The sequence below is a fragment of the Xyrauchen texanus genome, chromosome 29 (assembly GCF_025860055.1).
Source record: "Xyrauchen texanus isolate HMW12.3.18 chromosome 29, RBS_HiC_50CHRs, whole genome shotgun sequence".
Classification (NCBI taxonomy): Eukaryota; Metazoa; Chordata; class Actinopteri; order Cypriniformes; family Catostomidae; genus Xyrauchen; species Xyrauchen texanus.
The window spans coordinates 7576251-7592381 of NC_068304.1; the positions used below are offsets into that span (position 1 = coordinate 7576251).

General features: G+C 36.8%; 1 long non-coding RNA gene across 1 annotated transcript in view; it reads left to right on the forward strand.

Moving 5' to 3' along the window:
* LOC127622866 (uncharacterized) overlaps nucleotides 1-15928 on the forward strand; it is a 109589-nt gene extending 93661 nt beyond the window's left edge. Inside the window, exon 3 of the long non-coding RNA XR_007968017.1 lies at nucleotides 15789-15928. This is a non-coding gene — a long non-coding RNA (uncharacterized LOC127622866). The remainder of the gene's footprint in view (nucleotides 1-15788) is intronic.
* Nucleotides 15929-16131: the final 203 nt, after the last annotated feature.

Genomic DNA, 16131 nt, shown 5'->3' on the forward strand with positions numbered 1-16131 from the left:
ACCTGAGAAAAGGCCAATGTCAAGTTGGCAGACAGAATTTGCATGCCCTGCCCCGGACATACGGGTATAAAGGGAAGCGGGGCAGCGAGTGCCAGTTACAATTTTTCTTCGGAGCCGAACGGTTGTGCAACAGCAAGCTGAGTTCACCACTGTTTCACTCACCTCTACTACTGGTGATAAGCAGTGCTGTTGGATCTATGGCTTGTTCTCTCTCTCAGCACGTTGTGCCATCTACGGCCCTGGGCGCTTCGACAGCACTTTCAACATCCCTGGAACCGCAACATGACGGCGGACGCGCTGTCGCGGCAGGTTTCGCCCAGCGGAGAGTAGAGGCTCCACCCCCAGGTGGTCAAGCTGATATGGGACCAATTCGGTAAGGCACAGATAGATCTCTTTGCCTCCCAAGACAACTCCCACTGGCCACTCTGGTACTCCCTGACAGGAGCTCCTCTCGCTGTAGCTGGCACACAGCTGGCCCCGGGGGCTGCACAAGTACGCATTTCCCCCAGCGAGCCTTCTTGCACCAGTGCTGTGCAAGATCAAGGAGGACAAGGAACAGGTCATCCTGATGGCCCCTTACTGGCCCACCCGGGCCTGGTTCTATGTGAGAGACATAGTGAGAGAAAAGGCTGCAGGCTTGCTCCCATGCTAGTTATGTAGCACCTGTTCACCTCATCAGGGGTGCAGGGAACCTAAGGTCTGTATGTGACATCTCTTTTGGGGCATTTGGGAGGGCTACTTGGAGCCGACACAGTTGCCTCTAGTACGCAGTAGCCTGCTTGCACCTCTCGACAGTTCACGTAATATGGTCAGTGCGTGCCGTTTTTAGATGGGATCCCTTGTGTCACTTCATTCGACACAACGTCGAGTGAGTGACAGAAGGGGAACGTCTCGTTCCTTCCCTCGGGGTATGGAGGTTACAACAGTAACCATGAAGTTCTACTCAGCAGTCATTGAGACTGTCCTCTGCACTTCTATAACTGTCTGGTTTGGTTCAGCTTCCAAGTCAGACATCAGAAGACTTCAAAGGACAGTTGAATGGTTTATTGGTTCTCACCTCACACCTTCCAAGAACTGTATACCTCCAGAGTGAGGAAAAGGGATGGAAAAATCACTTTAGACTCCACTCACCCAGCACACTACCTTTTTGAACTTTTGTCCTCTGGCCGGTGCTACAGAGCACTAAGCACCAGAACAGTCAGGCACAAGAAAATTTTTTTCCCTCAGGTCATTCACCTTATGAACAGTTAAAACTGCCCCCAGTATCCAAAACCACCAAATTGTGGCAATACGATCATGTGTATATTCAGATAGTCATTCATATTTATATTCCATTCATATTTATTTGACATATCCTACCCCTTCTGCACAATACATTAAGTCACCTTGCACATAACTGTATATCTTTTAATAACATATTTGAACAACATTATCACCCTACTGTAGTTTCCTCTATATATGTATTGTTATATTGTCTAAATGTTGTCTTATTTCACTGTCCATGTATGCACTCAAAAAGCTGAGACATGGCTGTTGTTTGCTAAAAAGAAATTAAGTATTGTGAAACAATTAAAACTAATTAATTTATGAGATGAATATAGTTATTTTAAATCAATATGAACTAAATTAACAGGAATTTAAAATAACTCAATGAAACTGTTGTTTCAATCAATCATGTCTTTTGTGCATGCTCCGATGGACTCCCTTTCCAATTTGCGCCCAAGACAGTGACGTTCATCCAAACGCCATTTTTGCACCTTTGAAGGGCACTTCAGGAAGGGGACGCCACTAGAAGCATCATTCAAAACAAAAGTAAGAAAATAAATTTTTCACAAAGGGCCCATTCACAAGACTTTTATTAAAGGGTACATTCAAACTGTAATTCCATGCTCATATCAAAGTACCCATTTCAAGAGCTATGTCCCTAATAGTGAGAAGGACATTGAGATGATCACTATCGATTGGAATTCACCCAGCAAGAGAGCAGGTGGAATACTCTGGAATTGGTGAGTCAAAAATCTTTTACCATCCTTGTCTTTATAGTGACTAATATAGTGATCAACTTTAAGCAGTTATTTTACATTTAATATGGACATTTTTTAAGTAGTCACGTGGTCAGCAGCATATAAAAAATGACAAATTAAATGGAGGTAAATGTGTGCTTTTATTTATATATTTCAACATTTCTGCTATAATAATTTGTGTCTAGCGGCCTTTGTAAGAGTTATTTTGGGATAGTTTGTTTTCAGCAGGTCAATATTGTTGAGGGTAAAGAACACTTAACATGTCTCATGGTGGGTGTGTATCTGGCAGGTTTAAGTGTAGTTATACTGTAGTTACGGATGTGACTGCACCTTCTAGTTGACTATTAAAAACAGAACTCTAACATATCAAATGTATTTTCATTTGCGCATTTCCCTCCTGTCAGCAGCGTTAAATTACACTATTTTCATTCGGTTCTTGCAAAGGTCAAGGTATTTAAAATTACATAGCAATAGCATGGAGAACCACCAAAATATGTCTCTTTTTAATGGTTGAAAAATGCAGAGTATTTTGGTCAATATTTTGTCTCTGTTTCATGTCCAGACAATCCCATGATGATTACTTTGATTGTTTTGGCAGGTTGCAAGAGAACATAAAGGACAGCTGTTCCGTGCTTTGCTTAGTACACTTCTCATATGGTAAGTTGTATTATGCTCTTAAAAAGCTTAAGAATAATGTTTTTAAGAAGTATTAGAAAAATTATAATTAGTTAATTACTACAATATCTAAAACTACACATTAGAAACTTTCATGTGATGTACTATGGGTGGGTACACATCATTTATTTTAATTAAAACCCTTAATAATTCTTAATTATCTTAATAATTGAAACAGTCTTATTACATAGAGATCAAATGTAAATTGACCGTGTAAGTGATATTTATACTTTTTTTCCCAGTGATTTGAATGTGGAACATCACAACCTAGAAGGTACAGATTGTTAAAACATTATAAGTTATGCAATAGTCATTATGGTCTAGTCTACTTACTTAATACAAAACTTAAATACCCAGTGTACTGTTGACATCTGTTGCCTTTTTCTCTTTTTACCAGATCAATGCTGAGTTTTGTGAATGACAAAAATCTCACTAGAAGTGAAGTTTCTTATAATACTTGACCAATATTCTGTCAAGTTGTTTTGCAATAAGGGTGAAGTTCCATAAGACACATCATGCAACCCATTTCCCAGGTTGGTACATAATAAGGATTTATTATTTTTTGTACATGGTATTAATTTTCTTTGTGCTCTGATGTCAAATGTGTGGATTATTATTTTATTTTATTTTTATACCAGAAATGTCTGTTCCCTTTAAATCAACATACATATTATAAATCTAGCTTTTCTGTGATACGTTTTTTGAAGATGAGGAACCAATGGATGAGCCTGTGGACATTGTGTCTTGATCGAAGGGGTTGTAGTTCTCAGCTGTTTGAGGAGTTAAGCCGTTGTAACGGCAATGTTGTTTGGACTAATTTATTCATTGGACCTTAGCTGTGCAAAAGAAGCCAAATATACATTTAAGGTAATCCAGAAAGTGTTTTTCAACCTGGATGGACACAGACTTTCACAAAAGGTACAAACCCTAAAGAATAGGTTACAATAAGTCACTAAATATGAATGGCCTACTGGGGACTGGCACAGAACCTGCATCATTATATATTGCATGGATCATAATTTTGGTCAGGTTCTTATATATATATATATATATATATATATATATATATATATATATATATATATATATTAGGGCTGTCAATCTATTAAAATTTTTAATCAAATTAATTACATGGTGTCCCAATTAATTAATCGTGATTAATCGCATATACAAATATTTGCTGAGAAAGCCCCTCATATAAATATAATCCAATATATAATGATGAAATAATGATACATATTTAATATCTTTAAATATTAAAAAATTATATATATATATATATAGAGAGAGAGAGAGAGAGAGAGAGAGAGAGAGAGATAGAGATATAGATATAGATATATATAATAAATAAATACAAAAATAAATAATATTCAGATAATTAAAATGCATTACATTCTTGTGGCAGAACAGTTAATCATTGATAAGACAATACAAAAAGCGGCTTTAGAATACAATGTATTGTTTACTACCATATTATTGATCATAAGTCAATCATTGACACACAGTTCACAGTAATCCATTTCACAAGTGAATTTGTCAATCAGTTGGAGATTTATTATGAGTGTCTCGGGTGAGTCGCATCATAAACATAAAATGTTTAGGTCACTGTGTCAAGTTAAATATAGTTTAATACTCAATCTTTAAACACATCTTGAGATCCCTTAGTTCGTATTTGCACTCCATCAACATGTTTGTGTTGTTCTGCTGCTCGTGTGTTTTTCTTCACTATATAAACTGTGCATTGCCACACAGCTGAAGTTTCACTTACTGCCCTCTGGAATAAACAGGTGGTACTACAAGCTTGCATTTCTCAGGAATCTACCATATTAGTTTCAGGGGTGCATTGCGATTAATGGCATTAATTTTTTTAACGCATTATTTTTTGTCAAATTAATCGCACTGAATTAACGCATTTAATCGACAGCCCTAATATATATATATATATATATATATATATATATATATATATATATATATATATAATTTATATTTATATTTTATAAAATAAAATTATAAAATGAAAGACTAAAAATAAACACACACACACACACACACACGCGTGTGTGTGTGTGTGTGTTTATTTTTAGTCTTTCATTTTATAATTTTATTTTATACACACACACACACACACACACACACACACACACATACATATATATATATAGAATTTATATATATATATATATATATATATAATGTGTGTGTGTGTGTATTTTTTTTTTGCAAAGTTTGCCACATGTAAATTGGGTGGCAAAGTATTGCCTTAAAATGTGTTAATAAAAATTTGTTTTGAAGTAAATTAAATAGTTCATTTAACTCTAAAGCAATAATGTTATGCTATATCTCACTGAAGCAGTTAAAATTAGTTGAATCAACTGGAGTAAATAGCTGTCTCAATTTCAGGCAAAAATGCAATTTCATTGGATCAAGATGAAATTTCCTCTTGATTTCATTAGCCCAGATACATTTCAGAGAAATCCATTCAATCGTGTGGAAATGTGTGTCATAATTAAATTAGGTTAGAACAGCAATTTTTTTTTTTTTTTTTTTTTGTATATGTTTATATGTACAGTATATTTCAAATGTTTGTATGTATATGTTGTACTGTGTGTATATATATATATATATATATATATATATATATATATATATATATATATATTCTCTTTGCACTGGAAGCTTCTGTCACCATGACATATTCCTTGTGTGTGTAAGCATACTGTACTTGGCAAAAAGCTCATTCTGATTCTGATAAGGTTGATAATTCATTTAAACATGACTGACAACTCCATTAAGTTTCCTGAGCCATACAAGAGCAACCCTAATGATATTTTACTCCTAGTTTGGAAATGTACTGTAGTAAGAAGTTATAAATCCTCTTTCAAAGTCATTTTCAAATATTTAATCCCACAAACCTCAAAAACAAACGAACACACAAAAGCACTCATTGTACTGTAGCTGCCTGGCACCTTGTAAGCATGACTTATAAACATGACTTGTGATACAAACTTACACTGCCTGACTTCCAGAAGTTGTGTTTCAGATTGGAAATGGAGAATTTAGCCATTTTTGTTTGCAGTTGAGACCAGGCAGTCTGTGAATGGTTCAAGATTGCTTTTCAAAAGCTGCACTGCAGAAAGACCTTCACTGAACAGTTAATACAAAACACACACACACACACACACACACACACACACACACACACACACACACACACACACACACACACACACACAGTACCTCGTGATGAGATGCTAAAATTAAGCAGATTAGTGTTTGCACTGGCCCTACAGCACCGGCCCCCATCGACCCACAGGAACCTCGACCACATCTCTGTTTCTGCACACAGAGAACAAATTTGCTTATCAAAAGTAATGGCTTGTCTCAAAGTCAACATGGAGAGCTATAGGACAGGACATTCACAGAAAGAGAGAGAGAGAGAGAGCATAGGATACGTTAAGCTTTAAAATATTGTCTTTCCTAAGAGAGGAGAGACTGATGAGATGCAAAGACACACACAGAGGCATCATTTACAGTGGGAACACTTTTTTGCCATGGCTAATTTTGTTCCCACCACCAAGAAATAGTTCACCCAAAACTAACTACTGATTTACTAACCCTGATATTGTTTCAAACCTGAATGATGTTGTTTTTTGGTGGAAAATAATTGGTGATAATTGGACGAATCTTCGCTCACACAACTTTTACATAAAGACCACTCATACATCAGTTCAGAGAGACAGTGTCAGTCAGGACCCCAAATGACAACACACCAAAAAAGTTGTCCATATGACTTGTGCAATATAGTCTTCTGAATGATTGCTCTATATGAGGAACAGAATGAAATTAAGTCCATAAATTGAACTCAAGAACTTTATCAGGCTGATTTGTAAAGCAATCGTTCTTTTGAGTCAGATGGACTGAACTGTCATATTTCACAGATTCGTTAACTATCATACTCGTCTATGGCTTTTCCGCACTTGCAATCTGTTTCAGTAAAATCACATAACAAAATGCAAACAAATGTGTCCCTGCTGCTGTAGTACATTTACTTAACGTGCCACTGCAATTTTGGTTAAATTAAAAATTTATATTTTGTCAGATTAGAATTAAATCTGAATCTGCAAACTTTATTTCTAGACCAACATGTCTGAGTTTATATTTAATTGCCAGGGGAGTAGACATTTGTCACATTCTATTGCAAATGAAGCAATGGACACTCTTCACACTCTCTCGTGTAGTGCTGGGAATACCAAATAATTTAAGAGAATCGGTTGTTTAAGACAAAAAACAACTATTCCCTTATATCTAGCATTGGGAACTCCAGCGAGTCAGTTCTTTAGCACGATTTATGTAAACTAACTAGTTAAAAAATTATTCCCTGATTCACTTGAGCCCCACACATCATTAAAGAGACGCTGCCTTCCTTTTGGAAATAAAATATTAAGTGAAATGCTTAATTCCTATGAAACTTTACCATGATTTTACTATAGTATACTAGTAAACATGTTATTGGCTGTTACCATGGTTTTGATACAATTAACATGGTTTATATATATCGTTATTGTAAAGGGTTTATAACAATGTTTTCAATGATTGTTCAATGAACCATAAACAATTAATGAACATGCACCTGTGGAACGGTCGTTAAGAAACTAACAGCTTACAGACGATAGGCATTTAAGATCACAGTTATACAAACTTAGGACACTAAAGAGACCTTTCTACTGACTCTGAAAAACACCAAATAAAGATGCCCAGAGTCCCTGATCATCTGCGTGAACGTGCCTTAGGCATGCTGCATGGAAGCATGAGAACTGCAGATGTGGCCAGGGCAATAAAATGCAATGTCTGTACTGTGAGATGCCTAAAACAGCAATACAGGGAGACAGGAAGGACAGCTGATCATCCTCGCTGTGGCAGACCAAGTTTAACAACACTTGCACAGGATCGGTTCATCCGAATATCACACCTGCTGGACAGGTACAGGATGGCAACAACAACTGCCTGATTTACACCAGGAACACACAATCCCTGCATCAGTGCTCAGATTGTCCTCAATTGGCTGAGAGAAGCTGGACTGAGGCAGATCCTTACCAGATATCACTGGCAGCAATGTCGCCTATAGGCACAAACCCTCCTTTGTTGGACCAGAAAGGACTAGCAAAAAGTGCTCTTCACTTACAAGTCACAGATTTGTCTCACCAGGGGTGATGGTCGGACTCACGCTTATCGTCAAAGGAATGAGCGTTACACTGAGGCCTGTACTCTGGAGTGGGATCGATTTGGATGTGGAGGGTCCATCATGGTCTGGGGTGGTGGGTTACAGCATCATCTGACTGAGCTTGTTGTTATTGCAGGCAATCTCAATGCTGTGCATTTCAGAGAAGACATCCTCCTCCCTCATGTGGTACCCTTCCTGCAGGCTCATCCTGACATGACCCTCCAGTCTAAAAATGCCATACATACACCAGCCATACTGCTCGTTCTGTGCATGATTTCCTGCAAGACAAGAATGTCAGTGTTCTGCCATGGCCAGCGAAGAGCCCGGATCTCAATCCCATTGAGCACGTCTGGGACCTGTTGGATAGGAAGGTGAGGGCTAGGGCATTCACCTAGAAATGTTTGGGAACTTGCAAGTGCCTTGGAGGAAGAATAGGGTAACATCTCACAGCAAGAACTGGCAAATCTGGTGCAGTCCATGAGGAGGAGATGCACTGCAGTACTTAATGCAGCTGGTGGCCACACCAGATACTGACTTTACTTGATTTATATACTATATATATATATATATATATATATATATATATATATATTCATGATGTTGAAATGAGCAAACACTCTACTACAGACCTGTTCTCTGGATCAATACACCACATAGATGATGTTAAATTACACCAATACACCAAAAGATGATGTTAAATTATTCATGCATAATTCATTAATTAATAATTAATGAGCTAAGCATTCCCCACTTGTGACATCACAACCAGCACATCTGTATACTTTTTTAAATGAAATGACGCTGATGCACAAACACCCACGATCAATTCAGCGAACAAGCTAAGACCTGTGTAAGAGGAATATTAGCAGAGCTGGCTGAGCCTGCAGGCAGTTGTGTGCATGCGCTACACCCATTAGAGTCAATACAGAAGGACATATGGGTGTGACACGCCAGGACACACACTAAACATAGTGATAAAAAATCAAAACATTCCCTGACTTACTGCTGTGCCAAACCTAGCCAGATGGTAGTGAACATTAGAACTAGAACAATTCAGCTCTGTGCTATGGCAACCATCCACATCTTGACCTGAACACAGCACAGTGGCATTCACAGGGCATTGCTGTGTAATGAATAATTAAAAAGCAGAATCTGGCACTTTACGGGAGAGACAGCAAATGTGAGAAGGTTGGGATGTCCTTCATGTGGCAGTGTGCTTACAGCAGGTCATCCCTCATATTATACAGTACCAGCCAAAGACACAGATGGACAAATGAAAGAGAGAGAGATGGGGGGGATAAATGAGTGTGGGTCTCTATAGTGGCAGATGGATTGTACATATTTTCTATCAGCAAAAATCATTCATTTTAAAATGTGTTTTCAAAATCTTAACTAAACTCAGGAACTGCAGTCTTATACAATAACAATTATTTTACTATTGAAAGCAGAAGACCAGGAAATAAGACCCAGACCAAGACCAGACCCTTCGAGACCCAGATCCAGACTGGGACTTTTAAGGTGAAGTTTGTAATTTCTGCGAAGCAAGCATCACCAAATGTAATTGCAGATACAATGAATGTTGTCAAATTGATTTCCAGAACACTGTCTACTTCCATTGGTCGGACAAATAGTTCCATTCGTAGGAGAAATTGGAACATTTTTCAATGTGCATTCTACATCTCTAAAGGTTATAGCTCTGAGAAATTACAGTTTGAGTCAGAAGTTTACAAACACATTTAAACTCAGTTTTTCACTATTCCTGACATTTAATTGTAGAAAATATTCCATCTTAAGTCAGTTAGGATCACTATTTTATTTTAAGAATGTGAAATGTCAGAATAATAGTACAGATCATTATTTATTTCAGCATTTATTTATTTCATCACATTTGCAGTGGTTCAGAAGTTTACATAAACTTTGTTAGTATTTGGTAGCATCGCCTTTAAATTGTTTATCTAGGGTCAAATGTTTGGGTAAACTTCTCACAATAAGTTGCTGGAATTTTGGCCCATTCCTCAAGACTGAACTCAAGTTCAAGAGTCAAGTTTGTAGACCTCCTTGCTCGCACACGCTTTTTCAGTTCTGCACACACATTTTCTATCGGATTGACATCAGGGCTTTGTGATAGCCACTCAAATACCTTGACTATTTGTCCTTAAGCCATTTTGCTACAACTTTGGATGTATACTTGGGGTCATTGTCCATTTAGAAGACCCATTTGTGGCCAAGCTTTTACTTCCTGGCTGATGTCTTGAGACAATGCTTCAATATATCCACATCATTTTACTTCCTCATGTCCCATGGTATTTATACTTGTGTACTATTGTTTATACTGATGAACGTGGTACCTTCAGGTGTTTGTGGAAGTCCACAATTTGTTTTCTGAGGTCTTGGCTGATTTATTTTGATTTTCCCATGATGTCAAGCAAAGAGGCACTGAGTTTGAAAGTAGACCTTAACATAGAGTATATCCACAGGTACAACTCCTATTGACTCCAGTTAGCCTATTAGAAGTTAAATTAGGCTTGACATAATTTTTTGGGAATTTCCCAAACTGCTTAAAGGCACAGTTAACTTTTAAGTGTATGTAAACTTCAGACCCACTGTAATTGTGATATAGTCAATTAAAATTGAAACAATCTGTCTGTAAAGAATTGTTGAAAAAATGACTCGTCATACACAAAGTAGATGTCCTAAACGACTTGCCAAAACCATAGTTTTCTAATATGAAATCTGTGGAGTGGTTAACATTTTTTTTTTATTACTTACAACCAAAGTGTATGTAAACTTCTGACTTCAACTGTATATGCTGCTATTTTGGTGAAGGGTTTTGTTGTGATAAACAATTCCAAAATGATTAGGATTTCTGAGGCCAAAGCATCCCTGATGTCTGATGAATGATGAAATGACTTTGACTGTCTAGTTATTTCTAAACCTATTTTACGAGTTTAAAAAACGAAAAACAACAAGGTCAAAGATAATGCCTATGGATTTATTTGGATTGAGATATCCCGTAGCTCGGGTAAATCTCCTTTTTGGCACATTTGAGTCAGTTCAAGTCTTCTGTTTAAGCCAAGTGAAAGTATCAAAGCTGACGCTCCTAACCAGAGAATTAGATTCAGGTTAAGACTGAAAACACTGTGTCGGTTTCCCGCCCATACTCATCTTGTTTCCGAACCCGGGCCCCCTCATTGTATTCCAACAGCATTTGATACACATTAACATACAAAACTCTGAATTATGGGAAGAGGTTATTGGGGTGGTTAGGAAAACCTTCGGAAGTTGTAAAGCTCCTTCAGATCCTTCACAAAACAAAATTTTTCCCCTCTAAACTTGGCACCCAGGGCTTGTCTTTCTACCCATGACCCCAGGGCCGATCACATAGCAGGGCTGAAAGAGCGCTTTGAGTGGGTGAGGGACCCTGAGCGGCCATCTCAGGATCAGTCTGACAGGGTCAGGAGCACAACTGCCCCCTCTCCTTTCCAAGCTAGACGTACTGCTAAACAAGTTACACAAAAGCTTGGAGAGACAATACCGAACCTCTCCCACGGACTTCCTAAAATGCATCTTGATTGTGTGGCATGGAGAGGGACATTGTCTTTCATACATTGCTAGTTTTACTTTTCAAAGTAAAAATTTTAGACCCCGCAAAAGCCCCATGATATAAACATTGGAGTTTTGTGGCTTTTAGTCCATACCGTTTAGCTTTGAGGCCATGCATATGATGCAATCCTGAAAGTTTACTAAATAAGCTTTTAGCAGATAGAGGCATTTCAATTTACAGACTTTCTCTTCCGTGAATATGGATCCAAAAATATTGATGACTAATCTTGTTTGCTGGGGTGTTTATGCGAATGAGAACATCTAGTTCCCATAAATTAAAAATACCACCAGCCTCCAAGAAACAGCACATTCATGGTTCTGTGAGGAAAACGAAGACAAACTCTATAGTATGCTAGTGTGCCTCAACTTTCAGTAATCTGTAATATGTGAATAGAGGAAAGATATGTGTACCGGCATAGTCTCATGACAACTCGTAATATTTTGTATGAAATGGCCAAATAGGTATATATCGTATGGCTTAGCCTGTATGAAAAGTATGATTCGTATTCCTATACAACTAACAGAATTTAAAATAGATAAAATACAGGAATAACATTTTAGTGAGCCTCCTGCACTCAAAAAATATTTTTGGCATATTTTTAAGATTTACGCCTTCAAATTTCTTAACAAATTTCTGTCAATTTGAATTGTGTAATGTGTAATGTTTAACTAAATGAAATGAATAAAACTTTACTAAAAGATTATTAAGTTGAATATATATATATATATATATATATGGTCATGCTTTATTTTAGGTGGCCTTAACTACTATGTACTAACATTACATGCATACAAGACTATGCATTTACTGTGTAACTACATGTTGTTCTGCAAAATATGCACATTTGCTGCTACTGAGGTTGAGGTATGGGTATGTTTAGGAGTAAGGGTAGGGTTAGGATTAGGGGTTAGAGTTAGGTTTTAGGGTAAGGGTAACTACAAATGTAATGAAATGGTTAAGTACATAGTAGTTAAGGCCACCTAAAAAAAAGAAAAACTCTTTAGCAATATATATTGCTTAAATATATATATATATATATATATATATATATATATATATATATATATATAAGCAATATCACACGAGCAAGAGTGCGATATGGCCCTACATCAGCACTGCTGTGATTCGTCCGCAGGTAGTTACAGCAGTGCTGATGTAGGACCATATAGCACAATTGCGGATGTGATATTGCTTATATACAACAGTTCAAGGAACAAGTACATAAAAACGCATTTGTGCTTGGAACTACTTTTTTACGCAACCAATCAGAATCTGCCGTTGCTGGTTCAAAACAAATGGCTAAACAAGGATAGACGGATGGATGGATGTTTTTGTCTGTGTGTGTGTTTGTGTGTGTGTGTGTGTGTGAGAGAGAGCGAGAGAGAGAGAGAGAGAGAGAGATGGAGCGTGTGTGATCACCTGTTGCCACACCCAATCAGAGATGATGACAGCTCTCTGAAGGTCAGCTTTCTCAGTGGAAAAATAGCGTCCAAGCGGGGGTATACCTTTCTATATCGCGGTAGCCGGTGCGCAGGAGTCATTCACTATAGAAACAGCGATGTCCTCCACCATTTTAAACAGTGTGTATCCAATGTGGAAACTCTGATAAAATGTAAGCATTATTTATAAAATCAGTAATAAATCAGTCTGTTGTGTCTCTCAGGGGTGATGAGCCTTATTCCTGAAGTTGTCCATTTAAAGCCGTTTAAAGCTATTTCCTAGCTTCGGTAATATTAGTAATATGAGCATCATGGAGCACTGTTCTATGTAAACAATGACTAATGGATTCCCAACTGGCTCATATTATATTACACATAAAAATTATCTTTTGCCACCACCTGCTGGCTAACATATGTAATAAAAAAAAAAACACAGATGCACTACACTTACACTTTAGTTTAGAACAGCATGAACACAAGCAGAGTGATACACACACAGTGAAGCGTCCGAGTGCTAATGGTATCACACCGTCAGTGCTCATGGAACGTCTCTCGTCCAGTCAGATTCAAGGACATATATATATATATATATATATAGACCCACTTCCTGTAGCTTCCTGTAGAACTTGACATAGATGTAGCTGTCTTGTCGGGCACTTCTCACGCATCTTACAGTCTAACTGATCCAACAAAAGCTCAATGGGGTTAAGATCCTGTTGTCTAATGTCTGTGTTTCTTTGTCCACTTTAACCATTTCTTTTGGTTTTTCTGTTTCAAAAGTGTCTTTTTCTTTGCAATTCTTCCCATAAGGCCTGCACCCTTGTGTCTTCTCTTTACTGTTGTACATGAAACTGGTGTTGAGCGGGTAGAATTCAATGAAGCTGTCAGCTGAGGACATGTGAGGTGTCTGTTTCTCAAACTAGAGACTTTTTTTTTTTAAGATGTACTTATCCTCTTGTTTAGTTGTACATCTGGACTTCCACATCTCTTTCTGTCCTTGTTAGAGACAGTTGTCCTTTGTCTTTGAAGACTGTTGTGTAGACCTTTGTGTGAAATCTTCAGTTGTTTGGCAATTTTAAAGCATTGTATAGCCTTCATTCCTCAAAACAATGAGAGAAAGCCGTTTCTTTTTTGCCATTTTTTACCAAATTTTGACCGTAAGTCTTGCCAGTCTATTGCATACTGTGGCAACTCAAAAACAGACACAAAGACAATGTTAAGCTTCATTTAACGAAACTAATAGCTTTCAGCAGAGTTTGATATAATGGCAAGTGATTTTCTAGTGTCAAATAATCAATTTAGCATGATTACTCAAGGATAAGGTGTTTGAGTGATGGCTGATGGAAATGGGGTCTGAAAAAATGACTTTTTTCAAATAGTGATGGTGCTGTTTTTACATGAGTAATGTCGTGACTATACTTTGTGATCAGTTAAATGCCACTTTGGTGAATTAAAGTACCAATTTCCTTCCAAAACAGCTAAATCTGTACATTATTCCAAACTTTTGGCCGCCAGTGTATATAATACACGGCTATATATATTTTTTTATATTATCCAACAATTTCTTTCAAGAAATAAAACATTTGTGAACAAATATGGTTGCTCGTTCTGTTTTTATTTATTTATGCAATACAAATATTAGGTTTTTTGACATAACATGTTTTCCTCATCTCAACCAAGATGTTTTATTTGTTTTGATTTAACCTGCACAAAAGTTCCTTTCCTGTAACACTTAACATTAATGTTCCCTTTGTTAAAAATTGCATTATAAATAATTGATATACAGTTAATACAACATACAAATAAATCAGTAACATGTTATTAATATTTAATAAATGCAATTATTCATATTTATGTTAATCAAAATCATAAAATGCAATCATTTATAATGTATTTAACAATAAATAAAAAATTGAATATTACAGTGACATTAAAAGGAGGGATTATGTAATTTTGATACAGTTTGATTTATGTTTCTATTCATTAATGTAATGTTTTGAAACGCTTGTGTTGTCACTTTTCTTGTCAAGTTGATGTTAAAAGAATGTTGCTTCTCTGAGTGCAGTCCCAACTTACCTAGTCCTAGTTATCTAAAGTCCTCTATAAAACACTTTTAGGTCGTCATGCTCATTCACAGTATATACCATATAGTAAAGGTTTAATTAAATGCTGAATATGAGTCAACTTTACATTAAGGTACATTTTCATAGGCTATTAATGCTGAATGAGTGTTATTAAGCATTTATGACATGTGATGTGAAAATGGCTTATTATTTGGCAGATATTGCATGAAGTCACCCTTTTTATGCATGTTGTTATAACTACATATGAAATATTCAAAATGCATTTGTAAATGATTTATTACACAATAATTAACCCATTTATAAACCATTAACAAAAGGAACATTCAGGTAAAGTTTTGCATATTTTCCTATTAAAATCATGGTTAGGGTTTGGGTAAAGGGTTAGAGTTTTTGGTTAGGTTTGCTGTTGGTGTTAAACTTAGCAAAAACGGTAATAGCATTGTTTGTTGGTTAGTAAATGTTTCTCTTTTGAACTAAACGTCGTACGGTTTTGTATGAGCCAACTCGTATGATTACTTACGATTTTGCCATTCAAGTCATTATCATGAGACTAGGTTTGGTGAGCTCATTAGGCCTTTTTATGAGGTCTATAAAAGTGGCGTATCTTCATTTAAAGCTAGTTAAACTTTTACAAAATTCACTATGAAATCTCTTGTTCAGAAAGTTCCTCAACCTCTACAATAGCTAATAGAAACAATTGTGCAACACTGAAAGTGATGTCTGTTCTTTCATTTACAGGTACTCAACAGAGTGACAAATAGAGGCATTTCAGAGTGCAACAGAGTGTTGCCTGCCTTTCCGGTGAGTACTGATTCATAAATCTCATTTCCATTCTGTTTCATAAGCACCACAATACAGCACTAACGTCTCATCAAACGCACTAAGCGCTCCAATCGCTTCAGAACTCACCAGGAGCCCACACAGTTTCTCCCTGTAGTGCTGGCCTGCTTTCACAGCCAAACCATCGTCATTCAAGCCAGCTCTCACTTTCTCTCTTTCTCTTGGAACAGCAGAATTCCCTTTTTGTCTTTCACTGAAAGTAGACTTTAATCCATTTATTAGCCTGAAAGCTACTGGGACG